Genomic DNA, 16,946 nt, shown 5'->3' with positions numbered 1-16,946 from the left:
AGCCATGTGCCCCAGGAGAGCAAGGCAAGTACGATCAGAAGTGGTTGGAAAGCTTTGCAGACTTTCGACAAGGGAGACTAAGGCTTGGAACCGGTGCAGGGGTAAACTGGCTGTTGCAAGGTTGGAGTCCAGCATTGCCCTGATAAATTCGATCCTCTGTGTAGGCACCAGGGTGGACTTGTCCAAGTTGATGATCAAGCCTAGACTCACGAACAGCTCCCTGATGATGGCGACGTGGCCGAGCACCTGCGCCTCCGAAGTCCCCCGGATAAGCCAGTCGTCAAGGTAAGGGAAGACGTGTATTCTATGACGGCGCAAGGAAACAGTGACAACCGCCATACACTTGGTGAAGACCCAAGAGGCCGAGGAGAGACCAAAGGGAAGGACAGTAAACTGGTAGTGACCCTGATTTACCACAAAGCACAAATACCTCCTGTGCGGAGGATAAATTGCAATGTGGAAATATGCGTCCTTCATGTCGAGAGCGGCGTACCAGTCTCCGGGATCCAGGGAAGGAATGATGGTTCCTAAGGATCTGTAGCGAGGCGGTGTGGCTCCCCTCCTCCCCAGGGAGGGTTGAGCCCCGTTAATCACCCCCCAGGGCGGAACCGCTGGGAGGAAGTCCCACCCCTCGAAGGGTCAGGCGGTGACCTGGAAGGATAAAAGCCGGGCCTCAGCCCTCAGTCAGGGCCCGGCCACCGGCAGGAGCCGACGTGCCCACTGACCCTCCTCACCGGGAAGCCCGCGAGGCCGGTGGGAGCTGCCCCGCAGTCGCTACGATGAGGAGCTGCCGGAGCTGCCCCGTCCCCGCTACGGCCCCGAGGAGCCGCCAGACCAGACCTGGTCCGCCGTCCCAGAGGTATTCCCGGACCTACCGCCCTGCCCGGACTGGGAGGAGCCCATGGTACTGGACACCCTAACGGATCAGGTAGGAACCAGGGGGGAGGCTAGAAGTAGCCCGGGGGCAGCTGACTATAGTCAGGCTGCAGAAGGCCCTGCGCCTATGTCAGTGTGTTTCAGTCAGGACCCCGTTCCCCACTGACCACCACTAGCGGCGTCAGCCGCTATTAGGGCCCCGGGCTGGAACGCAGAGGAGTGGGTGGGCCTGCGTTCCCCCTGCCACCCGTAACCGGGTGGCAAACTCTCCCCCCTGTTGCCACTGCTCTGCCCTGCTCCAAAGGGCCAGAGCTGATCACTGTGTTTGGTTCCCTGCCCGAACCAAGGGCTGGGCCCCCTTCGACTTTGCCACTGATCTGCCCTGCTCCACAGGGCCAGAGCTAACTGTTACTGTGTTTGTTGGTGCCCCGCCCGAGCCAAAGGCTGGGCCCCTATTGACTCACCACTGCTCTGCCCTGCTCCAAAGGGCCAGAGCTGATAACTGTGTTTGGTGCCCTGCCTGAACCAAGGGCTGGGCCCCTAGTATTTAACTGTGTAGCTGTTTGGTCCCGCACACAGGGTCCGAACCGCCGGAGCTGACTGCGATCCCGAGGGCAGAGGCCCTCGGATGACGAGACGAGGCCGGTGTGGCTCCCCTCCTCCCCAAGGAGGGTTGAGCCCTGGCACCCCCTTGTCCACAGGATACCATGCGGAACTTGAACTTTTTGATGAATTTGTTCAGTCCTCGCAGGTCCAGGGTGGGCCAGAGGCCCCCTTTTGACTTGGGGATTAAGAAATATTGGGAATAAAATCCCTTGCCCCTTAACTCCTTTGGCACCTCCTCTATAGCTCTGATCAAGAGGAGCTTGTGCACCTCCTGGATGATGAGTTGCTCGTGAGAGGGGTCCCTGAAGAGGGACGAGGAGGGAGGGTGGGGGGGAGAGAAATAAACTGAAGACGGTACTCCACTGTGCATAGGACCCAACGATCTGAGGTCAGCTGGGACCACGCTGGGAGGAACGGGAAGAGGCGGTGTAAAAATGAAGAGGATCCAGGGAGGGAATTGGTACACTGCTCTCGAGCACACCCTCAAAAGTTTGTTTTAGGTCCCTGTGGTGGTTTGGTGGGACCGGAATTGTTGCCCCCTGGAGGTCCAGACTGATGTCTGTGGGTCGTGCGGCCTTGTCGCCGGGCAAGATCCTGTCTTGGTTGAGGCGGGGGGTAAGGGCGCTGGGGTTGTGAGCGGAAGGACTGTCTCTGAGTCTGGGGTGTATGCATTCCCAGTGAATGCATGATAACCCGGTTGTCCTTCAGACTCTGTAGTCTGGGATCTGTCTTCTGTGAGAAAAGACCTTGCCTGTCGAATGGCAGGTCTTGGATGGTATATTGTAGCTCAGGCGGTAGGCTGGATGTTTGTAACCAAGATATGGGACGCATGGCTGCACCAGAGGCGAGCGTTCTGGCTGCTGAATCAGCGGCATCTAAAGAGGCTTGCAGTGTGGTTCTGGTGATCCTCTTCCCCTCCTCCAGGAGAGATGAAAACTCCTGACGTGAGTCCTGGGGAACTAACTCGGTAAACTTGCCAACAGCTTCCCAGGTGTTGTAGCTGTATCGGCTTAAGAGGGCCTGTTGGTTCGCCACACGGAGCTGAAGGCCTCCCGCAGAGTAGATTTTCCAGCCCAGCAAATCCATGCATCTGGCCTCCCTAGATTTTGGCGCGGGAGCTTGCTGGCCGTGGCACTCCCGTTCATTGACTGACTGTACCACCAACGAGCAGGGGGTGGGGTGCACGTAGAGGTACTCATACCCCTTGGACGGCACCATGTACTTTCGTTCCACTCCCCTGGCTATGGGTGGGATGGAAGCCGGGGACTGCCAGATGGTGTCTGCCTTGGCTTGGATCGATTTGATGAAGGGGAGTGCCACCCTGATCGGTGCTTCTGTGGATAGTATGCTAACCACCGGGTCCTCCACTTCAGGAGCTTCCTCTACAGGAAGATTTATATTTTGGGCAACATGTCGCAGAAGGTCCTGATGCGCTCGAAGGTCAATTGGCAGGGGCCCCGATGATGATGTGACCGCTACTGCCTCATCCGGGGAAGAGGAGGAAGACAAACCAGGGATGAGTGGTTCTTGCACTGACGCCTCATCCTGGGGGACCTCCGTTTCTAGAACGTCATGCTGTGCAAGAGGATCGCAGGGTCTTCCTCCGTACCAGAGAGGGGAGGCTGACTGACTGTGGCCTATGGTGCTGCGAGTGGCTGGAGCGTGCTGGGTCCATAGGATCACCCTGGGCTTGGTGATAGGCCCAAGGCGTCCAAAAGGACCATTGAGGTGGTCATGGTCCGGGTGGGCCTGTGCATCTGAACCCCCGTAGGAGGCGCTGTCCGCGTGTGAGGAGGCGGACGGATGACGCGATGGCCACAGAGGAGCTGATGTTGACTGGGCCAGGTCTCTGCGCCCATAGAGCTCATCTCTACGCGGTGCCGGTGAGCGGTACCGGGAGCCGTGGCGATATCTGAATCGGGACCGGGACCTGCTACCAGCGCGGTGCCGGGATGTCGACTGGTGCCTTATATCGTTGTGCTGGGATCAGCTGCGGTAAGTATGTCGGTGCCGCGATCTGGACCGGTGCCGAGAGTACGACGGCGACAGGAATCTCGAGCGGTGCCGCGAGTACGACCGGTGCCGTGGAGAATGGTACTGGGACTGTGAGCGGCGCCGGGATCTTGATCGATGATGAAGCTGAGAGTGATCTCGGGATCTGGAGCGGGACCGATGGTGTTCAGTGGTGCCAGGTGAACGTGGCCACACCATGGTGGGCTTGCCCAGCGACTGAATAACCTGTACCAGCGGTGCTGGGGGTTGGGGCAATTTGGGCTCTGTGCTTCTTGCTCCTCGGGGAGAGGGAGCTTTGCAGATCCGGCACTTGTCCGCAAGGTGGGCTTCGCCTAGGCACTTCAGACAGGAGTCGTGTGGATCTCCTATGGGCATCGGCCGATGACAAGGCCGCACAAGGCTTGAAACCCGGTGAACCGGGCATGGGCCCTGGTACCGGGGGGAGAGAAGGGGCGAACTCCCGATCCTCTTTAACTATATACAGAACTATAAAAACTAACTTTGAATACTAACTAAAACTACAGTAAAAGAACTATATACACAATACTATACAAGAGGGTGAATCGCTAGGGAGGTGGAGAACAGCTAAGCCGTGCTCCACAGTTCCAACAACTGACACGGGCGGTAAGAAGGAACTGAGGAGCGGATGGGCCGGCAGGGGTATATATCAGGCGCCATACCAGCGCCACTCCAGGGGGCGACCTGCCGGCCCACCGAGTGTTGCTAGGGTAAAAAGTCTCCGACGAACGTGCACGCAGGGCGCGCACACCTAATTGGAATGGATATGAGCAAGCACTCGAAGAATTAATTGTATGAAATTTTAGTTTGTACTGACTTTGCTAGTGCTTTTTTTTTTTTAAACATAGCCTGTTGTAAAACTAGGCAAGTATTTGGAAGGGGTCTGCATATCCCTGGTTGAGAACCACTGGCTTATAGTGTACCGTGTAAGCTGTACGAGACACTAAATTAACTGTATATATTAGTCTGTTGCTCTTCTGGCAATGTTCTGTTCTATAGCTTTCTATTGCTACTTTGCTTTCTAGTACTGTCCTTCTAGCCTCCAGTGTTCCTTTAACTACAATCTGAAAAGTGATCAACTGTGCCATCTTCCAGCATTCAGACAGCATGTCCAAGACTTCCCTTCTCCTTGCCCTCTGACCCTGAAATTGGGTGTACCATTTTGCTTTAATGGTTGATAAGGAGGAAGGGCAGCCTAGCCTACTGTACTAGGACTGAGGAGCACTGGGTTCGGTTCCAGGCTCAGACACAGATGTCATGTGTGACCATGACCAAATCACTAATCTAGCCTGTGCCTCAGTGCTCTCTCTCTAAAAGGGGACAATACATCACAGTATCTGAGTGTCTCTGTCATTCACAGGAGAGATGGGAACTAGACTAATTCATAGATGGTGTCTGCATGTCATAGGGATTGAGCATTTGCATGTGAGGAAGAAACAAAGCAGGAGTCTGCTACTTCTGGGACAACAAAGTGAAACACAGCCAAAACAATACAGCTTAAAATATGGATGGCAGGGAAAGAACACAAGTTAGTTCACTGAGAGGCCTTTACAACTGTTTTCACGTGTCCTAGCTCTATACAGTCAATATTTCTTTTCACATGCTCATGATGCAGTGTAATCCTCTCCTCAAGACCAAATGTGAGATGAAGATCCCCCACCCCCCTGCCATTAGAAAATTACTTGTCTGGGAAGCTGTACACTTAATTTGTCTGAGGCAAATAATACAATGACAGCAATATTCTGACTGAGCATGTTGAAATCTATATGAACATTTTTTAAGTTAGGAGCTGCAGGCATGAACCAGGATCTAACTATGTGAGGCAGTATATGAAAAAAAGAATAAAAATCCCCAAAGACCTTACAATCTAAATATGGGTAGTGGTGTATTGAGTCCCCTGCTTATCCACAGAACAGAAATAACATGGAAGGCAGAAGTACCAGATTCCTTTCATTTCCCTACCAATGTGCTTCAATTCTGATGTGGAGTACTCACCTCTAGGTGCATTCAGTCTGTTGTTGGTATCTGCTGAGACTGCCAGCAAGGGTGCTAACTAGTCCCCAGGGTGGGAAGGTTGTGATTAGGGTGACCAGATGTCTCAGTTTTATAGGGACAGTCCCAATTTTTGGGGTTCTTTTCTTATATAGACTCCTATTACACCCCCTTCCCAATTTTTCACACCTGTTGTCTGGTCACCCTAGTTGTGATGAAGTCCGTTGTCTGCATATGGGATATAAACACTTCATGTTTTGGGGAGAGGGTCTGTGATGGAGGAAAATGAGTCTACAGTGAGGTTCAGTTGAGTGGTGGCTACTAGATGCACTTAAAGACTCTGCAGACCCTGGGAATGCAAACAAAGGTGTATATTTAAACTTTGGGGCAGGTTGAGGGGGGAGGAGACATTTTTTTTCCTCCCCCTTTGGCCCTCTCTGGCCTTCTTCCTTGATATGGGTAGGAGAGGTGAGTCAGGATCCCATGGTGGAAGAATAAGAAACTTCAAACTATAGATTCTCTGTCACATTCCAGGCCCAAATTCCTGTTGATCTCGATCACCTCAGCTCAACACAACATTTTTCTCACCTCTTTTGTGCAGTGAAAAGTAGCAGCAGCTTTAACCACCTGGCTCCTGACATTTGAGCAAGGCATTTCTTTTACACTCAAAGCTGTGATTTACATTGTAGTAAAACCTCGGTCTTATCAAACCTTCTCTTGGGCCATAAAGTTAATCTGAAAAGTGAGTGACTAGGTAAAGCCCACACTTTGATCTTCCCCTGAGCATGGGTCTAATTCCATTCGTTGTGAATTCTAGTCTGGGTGATCATCATTTAGGGAATTGCAGACTTGACAAAAGCCTGACACAATTAAAATGGCCATTCTCTGTGCAACTTCAACTATCTCAATAAAGGGCGAAATGAGGCCTGTGCCTTGCTCCCCAGCTGGCCGTGGGCTGCAGTGTTGCCACAGTTCTGCTACCACTGACTGCTTTCCTCAGAGATGAGCAAGGTGCTGCAATCAGATGACTAGGCAAGCACCAGACTTTCATGCTGGATACTTTTTTCTAAATAAGTACTTATGTGGTTCTCCCCACTCTAGTGTCTGAGCACCTCACAATCATCAATGAATTTTAGCCTTGCACCCCTGTGTGATAAGGAAAATCGAGTCCCAGTTTACACATTGGGAATGACGGTGCAGCGTAGATTAGGTGACTTGCCTTCCTGTCTTGTCTTGGGCTGTTGTTGAGCAAGGCCACGAACCTAGGTTTTCAGACCCAATTCAGTGCCCTATCCACCAGACCATCCTTCGTGCCCTTATTTTTTGTCATCTTACTTACAGGTCTCCTCTAAAAACGTAGACAAGTTGGAGCTTACAGTGACACAAGGGCCACAGTTTATGTATTGCTTCTGTGGCTGATGGTTTGTGGCATATTTATTGTGATTTTTCTGCTTTTTCTCTTGCTGTCTTGTGTGAGGTATCTAAGATGTCAACCACAAATAGATAACCACTAAATTATAGGCCAAACCTTCACTCAAAGAAAACACCTAAGTGGGGGCTTCAGAATTTGACATGCTATCTGAAAACCAGAAGACTTGCCAAACAACTGTAAGAAGTAACTAGCATTAAGAACAACCCTCCTCCCCAGACTAGAGTGCACATGTACCTTGTATCTAGAGAATGAAGAACCTGTAGAGGGTACTGCCATTGCCACTCGTGGGACCAGCTGGCAGAGAGCACTATGATCTATGAATAGTGGCAAAGCTTGCATTGTCCCTAGGTGTGTATTTAAATGGTAGAGAAGGTGGTAGCTTCCTTCAGAAGTTACTATCAAGGATACAGTATAAACTAAAGGGCATTGCAGTGATTCTTTGATGGATAGCACACAGGCTAGACCTAAGAGCCTGAACCAGGCAATTAATGGCACTCTGAAATAGGAGAAGGTCTTTTTAAACAGCACATATCCTGTGCTATCGTAGCCTTAGAAAGGGAGAGGGTATAACTGTGGTGATGTACTTGAGTGAACTGTTAAATATATGAAGTTTGCTTGCAATTTGGAAGGTTTAAATTTTCAGCCTACTGTTTTAGGCCTCAGTGTTGTGCTTTATTTACTGATCTGTGCAAAGGAAAAGTGAAGTGTGATGTAGCCTGGGGCTACCAAGTATGTCTTTAATGTATGTTCTTCATGCCCAGACCTCATCATTAAGCCAAGGCAGTTGTGAGCACAAATAGTAAGAACTATAGATCAGAGAAGGAAGAGACACTCAATCATGAAATGTATATTAGTCATTGCAGGAGAATATATCGGCTATTAAACTGATATTATTAAATGGCTAAAATCAGGTGTCGGAAGATCTGCTTCCCTTTCCCCCTTTGCTCTTCAGTACAGAAGCTTCCCCTCTGCAACTGTACTTGACCCAATGTTGCCCCTTTCCTCCCTCAGGTTGTATAATAAGTCATGATAAAAGCATCTAATCACTGTTAGAATGTGACATTTAGTTCAGATTCTCATATCAGTATCACCTTACCTTCTCTCTGTCTTGTCCTTAAAGAAGACCAGACAATGGACCTCAGATCAGTGACACGTCGACCACTTCTTCAAACACTTCACGTGGAAAGCCATTCAGAGGCATGATTGCTGAGCTGCAGACCTGGAAAATAACTGTCATCAAGATCTTTACATCCGTTAAAGGAATTTCAGCCCACTGGCATTGCTTTGCCCCCACTTTTTTTAAACTTTAACATGCTGTTGGGTTCTTCACAATGCAAAACTAAAGAGTGGTAGTTCACTTTGAGGGGACTGTGGGGTTCTAGCTGATAATGACTAAGCCAATGATAATTTATAAGTTTACTTTTTTCCAGTTTAAAAATGTTCTATTGTGTTTTCTTATTCAGGAAAGAATTTGTGGGTTTTTTCTTCCTCTACTGACATATCATAGGATAAAATACTTTCCACATAGTGTGTGTTTTCTACTACATGAAACCTGTTTAAAATTGGAGACTACTTTTGTGTTTTTAAGCTAGAGTTTAGAACAGCAGAAGTCAATTCTGCATTACTTATGCAGGGTATAAGAGTAGCTATGCCAGGAGTAGGGGACACTGAATTGTTGAGCTGCTCCTGGAAGGCAGATTGAGTCAGTGAGACACAATCTGTCTTCTGGGCTCCACCTGGCTCTGTGCAGGCAGTACCATGTGCCTGGTCTATGCCGAGTGTGCCACGCTTTTTTCTCCCCAGCCTGCTGGCATAGCTGCACTAGCCAGTGCATTTTCAGGGTGGAGCCAAGGCTCTGCCAAATGCCCATGGTGTAGCATGGGGCAAGGGTCATTAGTCTCTGCTGGCTTAGTGGAGTAAGGGAATGTCTTTATACCCCATTGCCTGTGCCATCATGCAAGGGAGCAGGATCACAACCTGGCCTGCAGAACTTCCTCAGGCACAATCCCAATGAATCAATGGCAGTTGGAATAGTAGGGATTGAATCCCTGACTCAACAAATTACTTAAGCATGTGAACAACTTTAAGCGTGTTTAAAACCTATTGATTTCAATGGAACTAAGCATGTGTTAAAGCAGGGCATGAGCTGAAATGTATTGCTGGACAGATATGGATAAGTTAACAACTTGTGTGTTTTTGCTGAAAAGGGCCTGAATGAGGATGGCAGGATTTGGCCCACTGTAATTCGATTAAATTCTATTGTGTGTATATACAAGATTACATTAAAGAACATACCACCCAGCCCATCTTATATGCGTTAATAGCTACACCTCACCAATGAGTCATCTCTTGAGGCCTAATCAGTGATGAGCTGTTAAGATTTTAACAACTGGTTCCCTATAAAAAGTTCTGATTTAAAGGATGTGCCACAGCATGAATTTTTTGTACCAATAGGGTTGCCATACATCCATATTTTCCCAGGAGGAATTTTTAAATTTTAAAAATTCCGCCCGGATGGCGATTTAAGAACCAAAAGCCTGACATCTCCAGGAAAATACAGATATATGTTAACCCTACCTAAAGTTCTTTTTTTAAACTTTTAAACTGTACTAGAAATGAGCTCCGTTTCACATGTGTGGGTCACTGCCACTTCCTGGGGGTGTGCTAGGGTGACTAGATATCCCGATTTTATAGGAACAGTCTTGATTTTTGGGTCTTTCTTATTTAGGCTCCTATTACCCCTCACCCCCTGTCCCGATTTTTCAAACTTGCAGTCTGGTCACCCTAGGGTGTGCACATGTGTGGGTCCCAGCTGCTCCCTCCCCTCCTCATTGAAGCAGGTGTGTAGGGTTACTGCCCTGGGAAATGCAGGGCACCAGTGGCCGTGTGGCTGGCTGCAGACAGGGGCATGGGGCAGGGCTAGCTGGAGGCAGGAGGTGCGGCAGGAGCTGGCTGTACTCACACGGGGACAGCAGCCCGAGCAGCAGGACGCAGGCCAGGCCCAGCAGAGCTGCTGGGGACCCACCAGGTAGTAGCAGGAACCCCAGGGCCAGAGGCCAAGGAGCAGCAGCAACAGGGCCAGGAGACAGCCCACATGGCTCCCTCAGCACAGTGCGCCCCAGGGAAGCCAGTTAACAAGCGGTTCTAAAACCACTTCAAAATTTAACAACTGGTTTGTGCAAACCAGTGCGAACTGGCTCCAGCTCACCACTGGGCCTAATCCTGCAAGATGCTGAGCGTGTCTATAAAAGTATTGAGTGACCTCAACTGCCACTGAAGTAATCAGAACTTGAGGGTATGCAGCATCTTGGAAGACAATTACTTTTGCATTGAAAAATGCAAACTTGGCAACACCAAATACTTTGTGAATTTGTCAGTTTCACTGACTTGTTCATGTGGCTCAGGGGACGAAAAAATATTCTGAAAGTCAAAGCATTTAGTTTCAATGTTTTTTAAATTAAATACTTTGGTTTTTTTTCAATGTAAAACATTGTTTAGAAATTGCCTTACATTTTATTTAAAAAAAATTAAAGGCCATGTAAAAAATGTTCAACATCTAAATGTGGTGTTTCTCTTTCACGTTAAAATTGTATTTTTGGGTGGACCTGAAATATCTTTAGTTTTTCAGAATTACCAACAAACTGAGAATTTAATAGTTTGCACAGTTCTACTTGGAATAACTATTAAACAGCAAGTTAACTACAACTATTTTTGGATGACTCTCTAATTTACATATTTCCATTCTACAGTACAGTAAGTGTTGTGGAATTTTTGCCACCGTTTAGACCAGAGCACTAACAAGAGTAATGTGAATATGGTCAATTTTCATCAGACTTTCCAGAACTCTGGGTAGGGAATTGAGCACCAACTTCCATCTATTTAATTGCTCACTCACCCTTCACACAATGGAAGATACTAAAAAAAAAATAAATTACATCTTTCCTACACTAACATTAGTTCACAGAGGGATGGAAGAGACTTGTTTCCACCCTGTCATTTGTTTCTTCCATCTGCCCTGTGGGGCTGAGATTAACTCTTCTGCCCTCCCTACTAAAGGGGGTTCTTGAGGCTTCTCTTGGGCACATTCATTTCCTTATAGCAGTTGATTTCCATTTGACAACTTCTTGGGGGAGTCTGTTTTTGACATCTGGAGTACATGTCCCAAATATGTCCAATGCTTCCTTCTCATTCTGGTGGAAATGAGCTGCTGGATGGTGATTTCTCAGACTCCTTTGCTAGTTTTCACCCAAAGCACATAATCTTTCATAGGCATTTATTTTCAAAGGTGTCTAGTTTTTTGTCTAATGGTTTGAGATCTACAGTTTGCAGCCACATGTTTAGTAATATTACATTTTAACTGGAAATTGTTTTATTTTGATGCTGTATATCCTTGCTTTCCATATGTTGCATTTAGTAAATGCTGCCAGAGGCGGATTTACCATGAAACAGTGCAGTGGCATGGGGCCCCCAATAACAGGGCCCCCCAAAATGCAGGACAAATCTCATCTGACAACCTGCCCCTGAGTCGCTGCCAGGGGCACAGCAGGGCTCAGGCAGGCTGCCTGCATTCCATGGCCAGTGGCCCCATGCCATTTCCAGAAGCCGACGGCTGCTGGCACATCTCTGTGTGTCCCTGTGGGGAGGGGGCGGCTCCATGCACTGACCCCGCCCCAGGCAGCGCATGAGACCCTTGACCCCCCTCCCACCAAGGGGCACACAGATGTGCCAGCAGCAGCACAGCTAAGACGGCTCCCTGCCCGCATTGCCTCCCACTGTGCTGCTCCCAGAAGCAGCTGGTGTGTCCCTGTGGCCCATGGGGGGAGAAGAGCTGTCTCTGTGCATTGCTCCTGCCCCAGGTGCCAACTCCGCAGCTCCCATTGGCTGGGAATTGCAGCCAATGGGAGCTATGGGGACAGTGCCTGTGGGCAGCATCATGGAGAGACCCCCTGGTCTGCCCACCCCCCATCACTTAGAAGCCGCTGCCAGGAGCTGTGCTGCCCAAGGTAAGTGCCGACCCCTCTTGCTCCCCAGCCCAGAGTGAAAAGCGAGGTAGGGGGAATAAGAGAATGTTCTTTTCTTTTCCTTGGCTGGGTCCTGAGGTGGTGGTGAGGGGGAAAAAATGAAGCTGTGCACAGGGCCCCACTAACTCTAAATCCACCACTGAATGCCATGAATGCGTTTCCTATCCTTGATGTCACTTTTTTTTCTTGAGATCTTCATTGGCTGGTATGGTGCTGCCAGGTAGATCAACTGTTCTTCCCCCTTGATGTTTCAGACTTCTAATGTGGTGGTACTGCTTGAGTTCAAGGATTTCTCCTTTTATTTTTTTGCATAACTGATTTTTTTGAGCCCTAAATGGACCTGCTGTTTTTGCCAAGTTATCTGTCTTAGTTCATGGCTTTTGGGGGTGTTGCTCAATAGCGCAGTATCATTGGCAAAGTCTAGATCTTCATGGCATTTGCCAGCTACCCAGGCTACCCCCATGTTTGTTTTGCTAAGGCACTGCTTTATCATCCAGTCTATGACTATGCCAAACAGCAGAGATTGCAGACATGTTTCACACCATTGTCCCCTTTTAGCTACTCTGGTTGTTAATCTTTCCAGAGTACTTTGCATGGCCTTAATGATGACAGCTTTAGCTGGAGTTCCATAGGACTGAAGAATATTCCACAATGAATGTCTGTGCAGGCTGCCTAATAACTTTTTCAAAGTCAATGGAATTGATGATGGGATGGAGGTGGGAGGCTGCCATTCTATATATTCTGGTCATTAGTGTGAATATCTGATCTACACAGAATCTCTTGGACCTGAATCCAACTCTTTCTTTCTTTCACTACAGAATATATATAAGAACAGCCATGCTGGGTCAGACTGAAGGTCCTTCTAGCCCAGTATTCTGTCTTCTGACAGTGGCAATGCCAGGTGCCCCAGGGGGAATCAACCGGACAGGTAATCATCAAGTGATCCACCCCCTGTTGCCCATTCCTAGCATCTGGCAAACAGAAGCTAGGGACACCATCCCTACCCATCCTGGCTAATAGGTCCATCAATGGCTATCCTTCATGAATATATATAGTTCGTTTTTTGAATGCTGCTGTGGTCTTGGCCTTCACAACATCCTCTGGCAAGAAGTTCCACAGGTTGTCTGTGCACTGTGTGAAAAACTTCCTTTTTTGTTTTTATTTTAAACTTGCTGCCTATGAATTTCATTTGGTGGCCCCTCATTGTGTTATGAGGAGTAAATAACACTTGTTTACTTTCTCCACACCAGTCATGATTTTATAAATCTCTATCATATCCCCGTTTAGTCATCTCTTTTCCAAGTTGAAAAGTCCCAGTCTTTTCAATCTCTCCTCATACGGAAGCTGTTCCATACCCCCTAATCATTTTTATTGCATTTTTCTGAACCTTTTCCAATTCCAATATATTTTGAGATGAGGCGACCACATCTGCATACAGTATTCAAGATGTGGGCATGCCATGGATTTATATAGAGACAATATATTTTCTGTCGTATTATCTATCCCTTTCTCAAAGATTCTCAACATTGTTTGAATTTTTTTTTTGACTTCCGGTGCACATTGAGTTGATGTTTTCCGAGAACTATCCACAATGACTCCAAGATCTTTCTTGAATGGTAACAGCTAATTTAGACCCCATCATTTTATATGTGTAGTTGGGATTGTTTGTTTTCCAATGTGCATTACTTTGCATTTATTAACAAGGAATTTCAGCTCCCATTTTGTTGCCCAGTCATCCAGTTTTGAGAGAGCCTTTTGTAGCTCTTCAGTCTGCCTGGGACTTAACTATCTTGAGTATTCTGTGTTATCTGCAAATTTTGCTGCCTCACTGCTTACCTCTTTTTTCCAGATCATTTGTGAATGTTAAATAAGACTGGGCCCAGTGCAAACCCTTGTGGGACAGCACTATTTATCCCTCTCCATTCTGAAGATTGATCATTTTATTCCTACCCTTTGTTTCCTATCTTTTAACCAGTTACTAATCCATGAGAGAACCTTTCCTCTTATCCTATGACAGCTTACTTTACTTCAGAGCCTTTGGTGAGGGATCTTGTCAAAGGCTTTCTGAAAATCTAAATACCCTATATCCACTGGATCTCCCCAGTCCACATGCATGTTGACTCCCCACCCCCAAAGAATACTAGTTTGTTGGTGAGGCATGATTACCCTTTGCAAAAACCATGTTGACTCTTCCCCAACAAATTATATTCATTTATGTTTCTGACAATTTTGGTCTTTACTATAGTTTCAACCAGTTTGCCCAGTACTGAAGTCAGGCTTACTGGCCTGTAATTCTAATATTAGACTAGCGCCCTTTTAAAAAATTGGCATCGCATTAGCTATCATCCAGTCATTTGTACAGAAGCTGATTTAAATGATAGGTTACAGACTATAATTAGTAGTCCTGCAATTTCACATTTGAGTTCCTTCAGAAATCTTGGATGAATAACATCTGGTCCTGGTGACTTATTGCTGTTTAGTTAATCAATTTCTTGCAAAACCTCGTCTAATGACACCTCAATCTGGGACAGTTCCTCAGATTTGTCATCTAAAAAGAATGGCTCTGGTTCAGGACTCTCCCTCATATCCTCAACCGTGAAGACCAATGCAAAGGCCTTATCGTCTTTGAAGACTTGCGCTACGACTTTGTGTTATAAGCAAACTCCTCTCTGATTACTAATCAGTGAGATCATACTTCTTGGGTCTTTTAACAGATTCTTTGCGTCTACTGGTCAGGGCTCTTTTCTCCAGACTTCATTAAACAGTTCTTTCAATTTCATTGAAGTGGTGGTATCAAATGCTGCTAGCGTTTTAGTGTCACTAGATCATCTCTTGCCACTGTGTTTTTCAGTTTCTTGAGTGTAGCCTGTACTTCTGACATCTCTGTTGGATTGATGTTAATGTCAAATTGATCAGATTCACGTTTCATCAAAATCTAATACTTAGATGTATCTGGGTCTAAAGAGAACTTCTTTGAAATGCTCTGTCTAGCTATTTTTCTGTTCCAGCTGAGTTGTAAGCATTTTTCCATCTTTGCTTTATGGCCCATCTTCTGTTTTGAAATTTCCACCAAGGTTTTAGTCACTTAAGAAACCACAGAGCCATTATTTTTAAGGGGTGAAACTTAGGTCACTTTATATATAGTCTGTCCTTTCCTCTTATAACAATGGTGTGTCATCTTCAGTGGCAATATATCTAATTGCAATATACAATATTAGACTTTTTTAACCTGGAAGATATTAAATTGTTTTTATTTTTAACTGCATAGCCAAATTTCTCCATATAAAGTTTTGCATTGTCACATAAGAATTTTAGTGCCATTATATTTGAGACACTGTCCTGCACCAGTGATACTGAACTGATGAATTGTATGGATCCTTTCAAGTATGGAGAGAAGGATCTCTAACTGCATGGTATTCAGCATGTTGGAAGCATAATGACCTCCCTAACCGATGGAAAGGGTCCTTTTAATGGAAGACGAAGCTGGTTGCATACAGTTGACTCAACCAGAGCTGGTAGTGGACAGGTTAAGAGGTTATCACAGTTAGAACGTTTCTGTCGAAGATGAGGCAATATTAACTTATTTCCAGGAGAGTTTTAGTTGGCTTTCATGAAGTAGCAGTGAATGCCAGTAAATTGTCAACTATTTCTAATCAAATACAAGCGAGGTTCTGTAATAGTCCAGCTAGGCCCATTTGGACCATAATCATATGCCTGAAGTTGGAAGCAGCTGTTGGCTCAGGCGGAAGGTTTATTTAAAAATAGGTTGCCTACCTGTTTAAAAAAAAATGTGCCCTTAAAAAAATGTCAACACTTTATAACAAAGCAAACACCATGCATTCCCAAAGGGGTTGTGCTTTGTTTGGGTCCATGGCAATACATCAGCCTTTCATCATCTACCTATTCAAAGAAGATGTTTTCTGTTTTATGTATATGGTTGCATGTTCCTCATTCCTGGGTGTATTTTCACCTGTTATTTCAGCAGTCATTTGTAGCATTAGGGTATCTGTCCCCAAAGGAGAGAACTATGTGTGGGGGGGAAAGATTGGCAAGAGGAGGGGAAAAAAAGCAAAAGAGAACCCGGCAGCAACAGCCTCTTCACACTGTCACAGGACAACTTCAGAAAGATGGGTGTAATAAATTAATTGCAAGCTCAGGCAGGCATCCTAAGTAGGAAGCAGTTGCTGGAGAAGCAGAAGGTAACAAGTTGCCTCTGCTTCGTTTCTTACAGATCAGAATTGGTCTAGCTTCAAACATGTGCTAGGCATACACAGACTGAGCAGATCCTTTTATTTACAGCGCAGGTCTGTCTCCTTCCTACAGTTTAATGATTGTAGGCCTAAGCGCTCTCTCTCTCTCTTATGGGGAGCCTGTCATTATCATTCTAGAGTATTCTCATTCATTTTCTCCTTCCAGGTTGTTTAAATGCTGCCAAAACAGCAGATCTAGCTAATTATTAACCTAGCATATGCATAGGTGTAAAACAGGGGTTCTCAAACTTAACTGCACCATGACCCTCTTCTGACAACGAAAAAATACTACATGAGCCCAGGACAGGGGACCGAAGCCTAGGCCCTCCCAAGCCCTGCCAACCCAGGCAGGGGAGCCAAAGCTAAAGCCCTGGGGCTTTAGCCCCAAGTGTGTGCAGGGGGGGCTGTAACCTGTGAGTCCCACCACCCAGGACTGAAGCCTTCAGGCTTCAGCTTTGGCCTGGGCAGTGAGGCTCAGGCTTTGGCTTTGGGCCCCAGCAAGTCTAACGTCAGCCCTGGCTACCCCCATAAAAATGGGGTCTCAACCCACAGTCTGAGAACTGCTGGTATAAAAATCAAATATACTTCAATTTAAAACCAAAAATTTGAAAATCCATTTCTTCCCTGAGGTCAGGACGCCACGTTCCCTTCCAAGTGCTGATGACAATGCAGAAAAGTATAGCAGAGTCCTACCTGGGTCTTCCCAGGTGTTCGGCATGAAGGAAGAACTGTTTTACA

The sequence above is a fragment of the Gopherus evgoodei genome, chromosome 3, assembly GCF_007399415.2.
Source record: "Gopherus evgoodei ecotype Sinaloan lineage chromosome 3, rGopEvg1_v1.p, whole genome shotgun sequence".
NCBI lineage: Eukaryota > Metazoa > Chordata > Testudines > Testudinidae > Gopherus > Gopherus evgoodei.
The sequence above is the reverse complement of the archived record's forward strand: the minus strand, read 5'-3'. Positions refer to the sequence as shown.